Source organism: Natrix helvetica, assembly GCF_964273705.1.
Source record: "Natrix helvetica genome assembly, chromosome: 1".
NCBI classification, from domain to species: domain Eukaryota; kingdom Metazoa; phylum Chordata; class Lepidosauria; order Squamata; family Natricidae; genus Natrix; species Natrix helvetica.
The window spans coordinates 371,720,624-371,733,711 of NC_138548.1; the positions used below are offsets into that span (position 1 = coordinate 371,720,624).

A 13,088-nucleotide genomic window follows, 5' to 3' on the forward strand; every position below is an offset into this window, starting at 1 on the left:
TATAAATGTTAAATATATTTATTTATATAAAACTACAAGTTTGTGTCAGTGTCTCTGACTTTATTTGGACACCTGCTGCGCAATTCCTAACAACTTGCACCTGTGCTTTCAGTAAATTGTGCTTTGGAATCCTACTGGTTGCAGGAACTGGTTATGTCTAGTTTAATGAAAAAAGGACTAAAGGAGACATGATAGCAGTGTTCCGATATTTGAGGGGCTGCCACAAAAAGAGGGTGTCAAACTATTCTCCAAAGCACCTGAGGGTAGAACAAGAAGCAATGGATGAAAACTAATCAATGAGAAAACCAACTTAAAACTAAGGAGAAATTTCCTAACAGAATAATTAAGCAGTGGAACGACCTGCCTCCAGAAGTTATGGGTGCTCCATCACTAGAGGTTTTTAAGAAGAGATTGGACAATCATTTGTCTGAAATGGTATAAAGTTTCCCGCTTGAGCAGGGGTTGGATTAGAGGACCTCCAAGGTCCCTTCCAACTCTTATTCTGGTTCCTTTTCCTCAAACTACAGCCCTTTTTCTCTCTCAAACCAGCTTGCTGACACGTTCCCTGCATTTTATTTTTGAAAAGCAACAAGTCATGTGATTGCTTAACCACGATCAGAATCTTTGCAGGGATCATTTCTCTTTGCTGTCTCTCTTGCCACCTTCCTCTTTAACCTGGAGATCAGGAAGGATAAGGCAATTCTCACCTGGTTAAACTATTAAAAAGAAACACAGAGCCATGGTATAGGTCAAATTCTGTTTCAAAAGTGGTTCAGTGAAGACTTTCACTGAAAACAGTCATTTGTTCACATTAATGAACATATATCTAGGATATTTAATGTAAACAAATGACTGTTTTCAATGAAGGCCTTCCCAAATTCCATGCATTGGTATGGAGTCTCTCATATGGTTTTTTGTTTTTATTGGGGGGGAAGGGCAGTGGTGGGTTCCTACCGATTTGGACCGGTTTGGCCGAACCGGTAGTGATATGGCTGCCTGGGTCGCTGGAATCGGCAGCGATCCAGGCCTGCCACACCCCCGAACCCCTTCCCCGGTCGCTTCTGCCGCTGTTGGCATGTTTCTGTGCATGCACAGAAGTTTTCAGTCAACTGCGCATGTGCAGCAATGCTTGGGTGCGCAAAACGCCCTCTCAGCTAACCAGTGGTTAACCAGTTAGGAACCCACCACTGGGAGTGGGGGGATTATGAGCATTGCTGATGCTCATTTTATGAGAAGTTGATTGCTACATTTGAAACTCCTTCCACACACCTTACCACACCATAAATTCATATGCATTATCAATCCGTGGATCCTTTTATGGAAAAGTCAAGGAACTGCAAACACCAAAGCTCCTTCCTTACTACATGCATTTATGTTTTCTCCACATCGTCCCTCCTTTTATGAAGAATAAAGGACATTTTCTGACTGAAGCTCTTCCAATATTCTCTGCATTGACATGATTTATTCTTCTGTTGTTTGTTTTTTGGGTTAAGTTGTTAAAACTTTTTTTTTCTAGGATGCTATTTTTGCACAAATTCTTTGGGTAGAGTAAGATTTGCACTACACATTTTATGCGTTTTTACGTTTTCTGTCTTGGAGATTCTTTTATGAGAAGCCAAGTCACAACTCTGACCAAAGCCCTTTCCACACTGTACATTTGTACGCTTTCTCCCCCAGATGGATCTTTTTGTGGGAAGCCAGGAAACTGCTCAACCTGAAACTCTTCCCACACACCAGACAGATACAGGGTTTCTCGCCCGTGTGAAGTCTTTTATGAGAAGTCAGGTTACTACTCTGACTGAAGCTCTCCACACTCTATGCACGAGTACGGCTTCTCCCCTGTATGGATCCTTTTATGAGATGTCAGCTGGCTGCTCAATCTGAAGGTCTTTCCACACTCTGCACATTTGTACGGTTTCTCCCCTCTGTAGATCCTCTTATGAGATGTAAGTTTGCTGCGTTGTTTGAAGCTCTTTCCGCACTCCACACAAGAATTCTCCCCTGTGTGGACCCTTTTATGTAACTGCTCTTGCTGAAGCTCTTTCCACAGTCCATACTAACATATGGTTTCTCCCGTGTGGAGCCTTTTGTGGGAAGTAAGGTGACAATTCTGGCTGACGGTCTTTCCACACTCCATACATGTATATGATCCCCCCCCCCCCGAATGGAACCTTTTATGCAAAGTAAGTTCACTGCTCCACCTTAAGCTCTTTCCGCGGTCCGTACATTTATACGGTTTCTCCCCGGTGTGGCTCCTTTTACGTGAAGTAAGTTGCCTGCTCAACCTGAAGCTCTTTCTACACTCCAGGCATTTATAAGGTTTCTCCCCTGTGTGCAGCCTTTTGTGGAAAATCAGGGAACTGCTGTCACTGAAGCTCTTTCCACACTCCGTACATCTGTATAGTTTTTCACCTGAATGGATCCTTTTATGAGAAGTCAAGTTACTGCTCTGATTAAAACTCTTCCCACGCTCCGTGCATTTATAGGGCTTTTCCCCTGAATGAATCTTTTCATGGGATCTTCGGTTACTACAGTTGCTGAAATACTTCCCACACTGCATGCACTTGTACGGTTTTTCCACTGTGTGGATTTACTGATGTAAAGGAAGAGGAAAAGTTTGCCTGAAGAACATTCCATGCTTTCTCCATCTGTACTGATCCTTTCCTGCATCGGGTCCATAGTGCTTACACAATTCTGGCTTATCTGTCAGTGTTGTCACCTCTGGAAGGCAATTCCCTATTCTCTTTTCCAAGTGATCCTCTTGGGTGAGGAACTCATGGATTTCAGCACACCGAGAAGTGGACAATTTCTTCTCCAGATCTGCAGAGTGGTTTTCTTCCAATGCTTCCGATCTGCGGTTTGATTTCTGATTTTCACCTGTCTCTTTTTCCACTTCGTGTTGGATTGTCTGAAATGATTCCATATCAAGTTCTTGGTCCTTCTCATTTTCCTGCTTAAATGCCTCTACAGAAAAGAAAAGAAAAGTAGAAATCTTTTTTTAATTTTTAGAACCCGAGGAAAGCAACAAGGATCAATTCCTGTCAACTGGTTGTCAATTCTGGGAATTGATCATAATTTCCAAGATGCTCTGCTTTTTCTCCACACACTTTGTCATACATAACAACATTACATTGGTTATGCTTAATCCATAACCACAGACCTGTGGTCATAGTGACTGCAACAGTTTTCCAAAATGTTCGGAACAACCCTATTTTTAGAAATGGACCATGCCGGTTGCGAATAGCTTTTGTTTTCCACCAGTAAGAGTGTATGCAGCATTGCATTGGCGTCAGTTATTTGGTGTTATCTGTAGCAGTATTTGAATTTTGAGTTTTGGGCATTTTGACCGCAGATCTTTGTTAACGTATTTCTTTTTATAATGTCAGGGCCGGGTTTTCCACCAAAAAGAGTGCAAATTGGTGATCCAAACTTCGAATAAACTGTTCTAAAATAGTATGGAGAAGCAGAGAGTGATCTGAGTGAAATGGAATTTGATTGTGATGAAAATTTTGTAATGGACAATGAGGAACCTCCCCTGCCGCCACCGATTCTTACATCAGCGATGATGGAAGCTCCCAATGAAATTGATGTCCAGGTACAATCTACGTCGTGCAATGATTTATATGGCAAGAACAAATTCAAATGGTCTTCTGCACCTTTTGGAAGCAATAGATCCAGAACCGCTGGTCACAATATTGTTGTGCAATTACCTGGACTATGGCCAGCAGCTAAAAATCTCGGTAATTCACCTACTCCCCTAGAGATTTGGAAATTATTATTTTCTAAAGAAATTATTAGTGCCATCATTCAGTGGACCAATGTAAAAACTAGAGAAGAAAGATTGAAGTTCAAGGATGAAGAGACAAAAAGGGACCTGCGCGATGTGGATTTGATATTTTTTAGTTTACTGCTCTATACGGCAATGTTTAGATCCAGCCATGAAAACACTGAATGTCTTTTTTGCTACTGAGGTCATTATGACTTCATGTCTGCAATAGCATAGCCGAAATAGTTCCTCTGTGGTTAAGGATTCAATCTCACAAGTGATTTCTTTGCTCAGTCGTTTCATGCTGATTTCATGAAGCAGAGATTCATGGGGTTTTTTTCCCCTTACGAAGGCAAAGGGAAAATAATGAAACGAGAAGAACAAGAAAACGATTCCAACAAAAGTCAGAAATATGTATCAGCTTTCAAAAGGAATCTAGCTGAGGCATTTTTGTTTTGGTTTCTCAGTTGCCCCACAGATGGGGGGAGGAAAGAGGAATGCTATTCTACCAGATGCTAGACATAACACAGGCCAAGGCTGGGACAGCCAAGGTCATCTCAGCAAGTGCTGAGCAAGAAAGGAGTGGAGTGCCCGAGCAGCCTGCCATTTACCCAGTTGGGCAAAGTGATCTGAGACACTTGTGGGGAGGGAATCGTTTCCTCTTTTAATTATATAGTCAACACTCCAGAAGACAGGCTTAAGATACAGAAGGATCTTGACAGACTTAAACATTGGGCACTATCTAACAAAATGAAATTCAATGGTGAAAAAAGTAAGGTTCTACATTTAGGCAACAAAAACGGAATGCACAGGTACAGTATAGGTGGTACCTTGCTCAACAGTAGTAATTGTGAAAGGGATCTTGGAGTCCTAGTGGACAACCATTTAAATATGAGCCAGCCGTGTGCAGCAACTGCCAAAAAAGCCAACACAGTTCTAGGCTGCATCAACAGAGGGATGGAATCAAGATCATGTGAAGTGTTAATACCACTTTATAATGCCTTGGTGAGGCCACACTTGGAATACTGCATTCAGTTTTGGTCACCACGATGTAAAAAAGATGTGGAGACTCTAGAAAGAGTGCAGAGAAGAACAACAAAGATGATTAAGGGACTGGAGGCTAAAACATATGAAGAACAGTTGCAGAAACTGGGTATGTCTAGTCTGATGAAAAGAAGGGATGACAACATGATAGCCAGTGTTCCAATATTTGAGGGGCTGCCACAAAGAAGAGGGAGTCAATCCATTCTCCAAAGCACCTGAGGGCAGGACAAGAAGCAATGGGTGGAAACGAACCAAGGAGAGAAGCAGCCCAGAACTAAGGAGAAATTTCCTGACAAGTTAGAACAATTAATCAGTAGAACAACTTGCCTCCAGAAGTTATAAATGCTCCAACACTGGAAGTTTTAAAGAAGAAATTGGATAACCATTTGTCTGAAGTAGTATAGGATTTCCTGCCTAAGCAGGGGGTTGGACTAGAGGACCTCCAAGGTCCCTTCCAACTCTGTTAATCTATTCCATTCCACTCCATTCTACTCCTTTCCTATTCCTATTCTATTCAGAATAGGAACCATAGAAATAATTTGAATTGGTTTCACATTTGAAAGTGTCAATATGATGCCCCCAATAAAAAGAATTCCACTCTCACAGTTCTGACTTGTTTGGGATCATTACTCGGAACTATGACATCATGATGGAAATCTCTATTTTTAAAAGACTTATAGCATTATACCACTGCATTAATGGATATAGCTCCTCTTTCTCTTCAGAAATCCAATGCATTATTTGGTGTGGGTTTTTTTCAATGCAATTTTTAAAATTTTACGTAGAATTCAATTATATCCCAGATTGGGAAAATGTAGAATAAACAGATATTCTACAAATTTCCTACACATTATGTCCATGGTTTTTTTTCCTTTCTGAGGACACAAAAGGCCCCTCTAAGGGCATGCAATAACTCCCTGTGTCAGGCCTGCAGCCATATTCCTTGCTGGATCTTTGGCCTGCCACACTCTCTCTTTTTACAACGCTGTTTCATTAGTGGGGAATTGGGAGTGGGGAATAGTAAGGAGTAGAATGTGTTGTTGTCAAAATAAAATAAAAAATCCTTTTTAGAAGCCCAAGGTCATCCTTTGTCTCTACACCTCTGAGCCTGACCAGAATCGGAAGGGTTGAACTGCCAGCATGGCAGTGGAAGATTGGACCATGTGGTGGACTTGTGGGTGTGGGGGCAAGATCTTGAACTTTCAACTGGGTGGAAAACCCAGGAAGTTTTCAGATTCAGGTTTTCCACAGATGTACCAACATGTGTCTCTTAATAAATTGGGACTTTGAGGAAAGCTCTGCCTTGGACTCTGATTTAAGTTTGGATGATATTTGGAACGCTGACATTTCCATTCATCCACTTCCAGTGAGGTGCAGAGACGAAGAATGACCTTGAGCTTCTAGAAAGGAATGTTTCATTTTTACAACAACACCTTCTACTCCTTACTATTCCCCCTCCCAATTGCCCCACTAATGAAACAGCATAGTAAAATAATAGAGAGTGTGGCAGGCCAAAGATCCTAAAAAGAATATGACTGCAGGCCTGACACCCTGTTCTGCACAGGTATCCAAAATAAAGCATTCGACAGATAAAATGCATAGCTTCCCTCTGATTAAATAAAATAAAAAGTCTGGGATTTGGGAGGAATGCTTCTGGTTTCTCACTCAGAACCAAAGAAGCTTCTTGGATGAGAAATGAAATGTCTTCAAAGAGAAACCAAGTAAAAGTCCAGTTGCCTTTTGACAAAGCTCCTTTAGCGTAGGGGACTCGGTATACGCCCACAACTACGTTGGGGGGACTCTGCGGATCCCTGCCATGGTGATAGGCATCACCGGACCTCGCTCTTATCTGGTGGAGATAGAAGATGGTAGAAATTGGAGGAGGCATGTTGACCAACTCCGTGGTCACCTTTGGGACACCCATGGCTTGGATGACCAGGAATCTGCACAGACTTCTGGTTTTATCCATCCAGGTCAAAAAGCATCTCTAAAAACACCTGGAAGGGACTTAGCAGGGGGCAGGTGAACTCAACCAGTTCTGACACCACAAACTGCACCTCCCTCTTTTCAGTCAATGGTCCAGTCTAGTGAAGAGAAGGACCCGGGGAGACATGATAGCAGTTTTCCAATATCTGAGGGGCTACCACAGAGAGGAGGGGGTCAAGCTACTCTCCAAAGTGCCCGAAGGCCAGACAAGGAATTAATGGATGGAAACTGAACAAGGAGAGATTCAACCTGGAAATAAGGAGAAATTTTCTGACAGTGAGAACAATCAATCCATGGAGCAGAAGTTGCCTTCAGAAGTTGCGGGAGCTTCATCACTGGAAGCTTTCAAGAAAAGACTGGACTGCCATCTATCAGAAATGGTGTAGGGTCTTCTGCTTGGGCAGGGTGTTGGACTAGATGACCTACAACAGGGGTGTCAAACTCAATTTCATTGAGGGCCACATCAGGGTTGCGTTTGACCTTGGGGGGGGGGCATGGCCAGGATAGGGGTGGCCAGGGTGGGCATGGAGAGCTCGATGTCACTCATGTTGGGGGCGCCTGTGGTGGCCTGTGCTGGAGGGATCCATTTTCGGCTGCCACAGCCTTCTCCAGTACTCTGCCGGCGAAAATGGAGCTTAGGAGGTGTCCATGTGGCCCTTCTGAGCTCTGTTCTCGGCTGCCATGGCCTCCTACAGCATGCCACTAGATTGCAGATCAGTACCCAGTCAGTGTGGGCCAGGCCAAGGCACTGCGGGCCCGTCCTTTGCTGTTTCCAGGGTGGCCCCATGGGCCAGATGTAAGTGGATGCGGCCCACAGGCCTTGAGTTTGACACCCCTGACCTACAAGGTCCCTTCCAACTCTGTTAATCTATTAAAACTTCTCTTTTAAAGTAACACAGCCTGAAAAATTCATCAAGGAGACTCTCAAGGAATGATCCCACCTTAGATCTCAATAGGGAATTAAGTGTTCTCTCACCTTTCCTGGATCTCCAGAAGGGCAGATCTCCACCTTGTTCCCACCAGGAGTCAAGCTCTGCTTTGGCTAATTCTTGGAAGAAAGAAATAGGTTGATTACTTCAGGGTACAAAAGGCCTTTGACCCCCATTTGACAGAATTCAGAAGTGAAGACAAACTCTTACTGAGAGAAGCCACATTCTTAGAATTCTCCAGCATGATATCTCCATGAAGGGCTTTTTGGTTGGAAACCAACACTCCTCCTCAGAGAAATACACGGCCACCTACTTGAAGGACACCAGCGTCTGAAAGACGGGCAACATTATTGATTAACTGGGAAGCTCTAGAAAGTTTTGAAGGATCTTTTCCTTGACTTACACAAGTAATCTTCGACTCACAACCATTCATTCAGTGACTCTTCAAAGTTATGACGGCACTGCAGTGAAAAAAAGGGATTTGGAACCGTTTTTCACACTTACGACCATTGCAGCATTCCCATGGTCAAAATTTCCTGACAGTTAGAACAATTAATCAGCGGAATGGTTTGAAGTTGTGGTGCTCCACATGGGAGGCCTTTCTTAAAAGACTGGAGCTTGGACAACCACTTGTCTGAAATGGTATAGGGTTTCCTGCTTGAGCAGGGGTTGGGTTAGAAGACCTCCAAGGTCCCATCCAGTTTTGTTCTTCCGTTAATAGCAATAGCAAGAGCGCTTAGACTTATTGTCTCTTTTAAATTTAATCTTACATGATATTGGGATTTTAAATTTTGTATATTCTGATTTATTTACTTAGCTGTACAGTTTTGCATATCTTTTATCCTCCTCTTATATATGTATATATGTATCTATTTATTATAATTTTAATTTGTTGTATTTTGATACGGACTGTACACCGCCCCGAGTCCCTTTCGGGAGAGGGGGCGGTCTATAAGCGCTAAGAAATAAATAAATAAATAAATTATATATTGCTTAGGCCTCTCTAAGAGGTTTAGAGTCAGCATACTGCCCCCAACAATCTTTGGTCCTCATTTTACCAACCATGGAAGAATGGAAACCCGAGTCAACCTTGAGCCGTGAGAATCAAACTGTTGGCAGTTGGCAGAGTTAGTCTGCAGTGCTGCATTCTAACCATGGGCCTGTTTAAGACTGTGATCTTTAAAATCTACCATTCAGAGGTGGGTTGCTCTCGGTTCGGCCCAGAAAGCGGGGGAGCCGATAGTGATGGTGGCGGGTGGCTCTGCCCACCCGCCCAGACACTTCTGCGCAAACGCAGAAGCATAGTGCGCGCTTGCGCACGTGCTAGCACAATCAAACCGGTAGCCCCGGGATTTGCAATCCACCTCTGCTATCTTTGTAGCATTATGGATTCAGTTGGTTTTTAGGATGCCCAGCAAGCTAAATCACAGTTATCTCTGCTTCATTTATACTCAGAATCCTCCTGCCCCTTAACTGGAAATAGCTCCAAATGCAATCACATGTATCCAGTGGTGGGATTCAAATAATTTAACAACTGGTTCGCCCAGGGTCAGGTTGGCTGGCGTGGGAGGCATGGTCCATCCTTTGTCCTCCAGCTCCATCGCACATGTGGGACGAGCCCCCCTGCAACAACCAACCTGATCCTGAGCAAATCAGTTGTTAAATTCTACCCCCCCCCCCTCTATCAAAGTGGTTCCTGGGCGCTGTGCTGCAATGGAGAAATGGGCAATGGAGCGACCAGCATGAGGGCAGGAGGAGAAGCAGGAAGAAGAAAAAGAGAAAGCGGCCTTCTCTTTCTCTTGAGCCTTTCTCTTTCCCTTTCCCTTGCGCTGGCTGCTCCATTGTCCATTTCTCCATTGCAGTCCAGCGCCCAAAATCCACTTTGATAGCTGCTGGTGGTGGTGGTACTGTATTTTTTGGAGTGTAAAATGCACCTTTTTCCCTCAAAAAAAGAGGCTGAAAATGTGGGTGTGTCTTATACACGGAATACAGCATTTTTTGCCTCCTGAAACCCTGCCACCTTCACCAAAATGGCCGTGCATAGCTCGTAGGACGCTTTCAGAGAGCTCCTGGGGGTTGGGGAGGGCAGAAAAGAGCAAAAAACAGGCTGTTTTTTGTTCAATTTTGTCCCCCCCCCAGCCCCCAGGAGCACTCTATAAGCTTCCTAACGCCCTTTTTTTGACAAACAACGGGCCTCTTTTTGCGAAAAACAGGCTGTTTTTTTGCTGATTCCCCTCTCTCAGGAACATTCTACAAGCCTCCTAAATAAGGTGACCAACCGTCCTTTAGGGAGGACAGTCCTTCTTTTGTAAGTTCTGTCCTCCCTCGAAAAGTGTCCTCCTACATGTCCTCCTTTTCGATATTTGAAGACTAATCTGTTGCGTGTTATGTGACGTATTTGTATTTGACATGACAATTCGTCAAGACTCGATATAGTGCGGTATAAGATGTGATTATGAGACGCATGCGCTCCGCACGGGAGACCTTGAGAGAGAGAGAGAGGCGTGCAAGTGGCTTTGTTTACTTCTTACCGAAACACAACATGGCACATATGCACGCAGTAGACTCACGGCACGTCGGCAATTGAATGACTCATGGTAATTATTTCTTTCTCAGTGAATATTCAATTATACAGACGTAAGTACAATTCACGTTTTATTAAACAGTTTTTAATGGTGTTTTTTTTACTTCATGGCAAGTATATTGAACAGACATTGAATCTTGTGTTGAATTTTTATCTAAAGAAATGCGAGACATTAAAATAGACGACAATTGTCTCTTTGAAGAAATTAGAAGACTGAATGTATATTTAAATTCTGAAAAATTAATACAATGGGAAAATCAACATGTTGAAATTGATAAAAGATGGGTGGATATTTTCAGCCATTTCAAAAATGAACATATTCCATGTGAACATTTATTTATACTTGTTCAATTTACGTTGTGCTGCCCTGGAACTAATGCAGCAGTTGAAAGAGTTTTTTTCAATTGCCAATGATTTTTTGACAAGTGAGAAATCGAGATTGAATGTTGATACTCTAGCTGCAGTACTTGCCGTAAAATTCAATATGAAGGATATTTCTTGTTCAGATATTTCCAATATATTGTTAGAAGATGATACATGAAAAAAAATTTAATTCAATGGAAAAGTACTCATTTAAATAATAATTAACAGGCATGTAAGCATAATTACAATATAAAATGTTGCAAATGTTTTTATTATGCATATATCATATTTTAGTGTATTATTGTTGCAATGAATAAAATATTTCTTTTATTTACGATATATTTTTTCCAATTTATTTGTCTTCCTTTTCATTGTAAAAAAGTTTGTCACCTTATCCTAAAGGCTATTCATGCCCTTTTTTTGGGAAAAAATGGGGCCGTTTTCACAAAAAACAAGCTGTTTTGGGGAGGTTTGCAGAGCGCAAAAACTTTTTTTTTAATTTGCCTCTTCAAAACCTTGGTGCGTCTTATACTCTGGTGCGTCTTATACTCCGAAAAATACAGTAATTTAACAACTGGTTCGCCCAAAGTGGTGCGAACCAGCTGAATCCCACCGCTGCTTCCTATTTCAGTTGCTGCAATAGGATTATTATTTCTTGCGTTCTTCACTGAGCTAGAGGTCTCCAAAGGTTGACAGCACGTATCATTTGCTAAGCCTTCTCCTACCTGAACTGCAAGCGGAGTTGCTATTTCTTTTTCACCAGGAAAAGCAGAAGTTTCAAGAAGTACCACCAACATCGTACTCTCCTCGGTGAGGAATATAAAGGCGGGGTGGAAGCAGAGGTTTTTTTTCAGTGTTGTTAATAATTTATCACATAGAACCCATCTAGATTGCAACATGATGGCTCGAGTGGTTGAGAAGCTGGGCCAGAGGTTAGAGACCCAAGTTTGAGACCCGAGAGCTGCCATGGAGTAGGGTTGAGTTCTCGACCTTCACTCCAGCTCTGGGATGTGAAAGGAGCCCCCAGCTGGGCGTCCCTAGGGCAATGATGAGGTTACTAGCTAATCTTTTCAACCAGTGGTGGGATTCAATTTTTTTTACTACAGGTTCTGTGAACATGACTTGGTGGGCATGGATTGGTGGGAGTGGCATGGAAAGGATACTGTAAAATCTCCATTCTCTCCCCACTCCAGGGGAAGGTTACTGCAAAAAACCCATTCCCTCCCGATCACTGGGACTAGTCGGGAGGCAGAGAATAGATGGGACGGAGCCAGTCAAGGATGATTTTTACCGGTTCTCTGAACTACTCAAAAAAGAGAATGTCTCCTTACCTGGTGAGATGACAGGAGCTGGATTCTCCTTGACAATCTCTCCAAAAAGTGTCCCCTGAAGAAAATCTGATGGATCTCTCTTTGGCTTGGGACCTGGAGGATCTTCCTTGATGGACCTTCCCTGCATGTGAACATCAATGTGGAAGAAGCAAAGAAGAAGCATTAGTGGGCTGGAACATAGAAAGAGTATCACAACCATCCAGGGATGGAGAAAATTTGGACTTTCATATTGTCTTGGGAAAAAATAAGGAAGAGGTAAAGAGAACTCCCCAAATTAGGATTGTTGGACGAAATGTCCATCTGGATTCAGTTCTAAGTGGGGAAAAAGACACTGGAAACATGATGGTTGTTTGGAAAGATGGTTTAATGCTGGACAAGATCACATGCCTTGGAGCTCCTGGGTGTAAAGGGGATCACATGCCTTGAAGATCTTGGAAGAAAAAAGGGCAGAGATGCTGAAATCCCCTGGGTTTTATGCCCTCTCTGGGCTTTGAACTTCCTGGGGCACAGGAAGAGTATCCTGATTGGTTGCTGTCAAAGGTCACAGCTAGCTTGACAGGTTGTCTGTGTGCTATGTTTGGTTGAAACCTGGTGGGTGGTGCAATGAAATGGCTCTGCCTAAAGGGGGTAGATCTTTGTTATGTAGAATAGACTGACTCAGGCCTTAATGGCCCATTGACAAAGGTGGAGGGGGGCTATTAAGAGTGAGTCTGTTTCCTACCTAAAAACATGTTTCTCTATTTCTCATCCGGGGAAATATAACATTCTGCCTTTTTAATACTTCCCAGGATATTTCATTTTTCTAGGAGAGGGGTGGGTGCTAACATCCTACAGGATATTGAGCAAAACTGGTTAGGGAAATACTTGGAGAAATAATGTTTCTCTCTCCTGATGCTTTTGGTCCTCTGCCTGGCTCAGGACAAAGCCTTCGGCCAGGGCCACAGCCTGGGAACTGGTCTCCACTCCACACTGTCTCACCCAATTTGCCATCTCCAGGGGAAGGACAGCCAGGAAATGCTCGAGGACCACCAAATCCAGCATCTGAGCCTTTTGTGTTTCTTTCCGGTTGCAGCCACTCGAGGCAA

General features: G+C 43.1%; 1 long non-coding RNA gene across 1 annotated transcript; it reads right to left on the reverse strand.

Moving 5' to 3' along the window:
* Positions 1–2,835: 2,835 nt before the first annotated feature.
* Positions 2,836–12,813, reverse strand: LOC309392060. The gene is made up of 4 exons (XR_014175380.1): positions 12,004–12,813; positions 7,936–8,055; positions 7,773–7,844; positions 2,836–2,964 (listed from the first exon to the last, which is right to left on the reverse strand). It is a non-coding gene; the product is annotated as an uncharacterized lncRNA (long non-coding RNA).
* Positions 12,814–13,088: the final 275 nt, after the last annotated feature.